This window comes from Tiliqua scincoides, chromosome 2 (genome assembly GCF_035046505.1).
Source record: "Tiliqua scincoides isolate rTilSci1 chromosome 2, rTilSci1.hap2, whole genome shotgun sequence".
In the NCBI taxonomy this organism is placed as follows: Eukaryota; Metazoa; Chordata; class Lepidosauria; order Squamata; family Scincidae; genus Tiliqua; species Tiliqua scincoides.
The window spans coordinates 61,063,938-61,065,139 of NC_089822.1; the positions used below are offsets into that span (position 1 = coordinate 61,063,938).

The 1,202-nt window shown below is 41.0% G+C and overlaps 1 pseudogene; it reads right to left on the reverse strand.

The window, feature by feature from the left end:
* Positions 1–305: 305 nt before the first annotated feature.
* Positions 306–425, reverse strand: LOC136643356 (5S ribosomal RNA; annotated as a pseudogene).
* Positions 426–1,202: the final 777 nt, after the last annotated feature.

Here is a 1,202-nt window from a genome sequence, read left to right on the forward strand (position 1 = left end):
CATGCCATCAGGCCAGCTTTATGACAGCAGTAAAGTGGTTGCTGCTGACACAACACACATCGTAAAGACAGCTAAGCACCAAAGGTTTGGGCCATAAGTCACAGTTCAAAAAGGGGTAGTGTGGCTCTTCCTATGGGCTTTCTTTTTTTGTGTTATAGTCTTACCTGTATTGTTCTTCCTTTATACAGATTGGTCAGGTCAGTTCTACCCATTTAATTTCTGAACAGGAAAAGTAAAGGGCTATCTTTTTATGAATGTGACCATAGGTTGGTTGGCAACCTTCAGTCTCGAAAGACTATGGTATAAGCCTACAGCACCCAGTATTCCCAGGCGGTCTCCCATCCAAGTACTAACCAGGTCTGACCCTGCTTAGCTTCTGAGATCAGATGAGATCAGGCATGTGCAGGGTAACAGTTGCTGCATAGGATTGCAATGAATAGCTACAGAGTACAACATGTCTTTTTAACTCTGAACAATTTAAGTGCTGGTTCAAGAAGTTACCCTGTATATCATGTATCTGCTCTGGTCAGAGATAGGGATTAAATTTAGTGAATGCGTTGGTTGGAATCTAGAGTAGAAAATTGTAAGGTGAACAGTACAGTGAAGATAGCTGAAGTGGAGGGCGAGAGCAATAGCAGAAATGTAGGGTCAAAATACAGGGAGCATTATGTACCACTGGCCCCAAAGTGCTTCAATTTTCTTTTGTAAAAAGGTAGAACAGTTCCCCTGGAAATCACGACTGTGGTAGAGAACGGGGCTTTAATCCTTTTCTCCTCCAAGATCCAAGTGTAGTTTGGATACCCCCTCCTAGTCACTGCTATTTGTAAAGGGGGAAAAAATCCTCTCTATTTTGAACCAGTTGGAATGTATTTGAGGATTTGTGTGAATGTGGCCTTTCACTGATTGTGCTTTGAAGAGCATACACTGTGTTACTTCCATGCTGCTTAACATTAATTTCTCCTCAGTATGTAAATTTGCAATTAAACAGATGTCGCCAAAAATACTCTAAGAAGCCCAGGTTTCTGTCTTCCAAAGAAATCCAGCCAAGGAAATATCACAGCATGGAGTAGAAACTACATCACCATTTGCAACCTACATTCTCCAAAGCAAGTTTGCACTACTGTTGATTTTAGCTTAAAAATGTTTAAAATGTAGGTGAATCCAGTCCCTGGTAAAACATAGAGTGCCAATAGGTAGAAAAT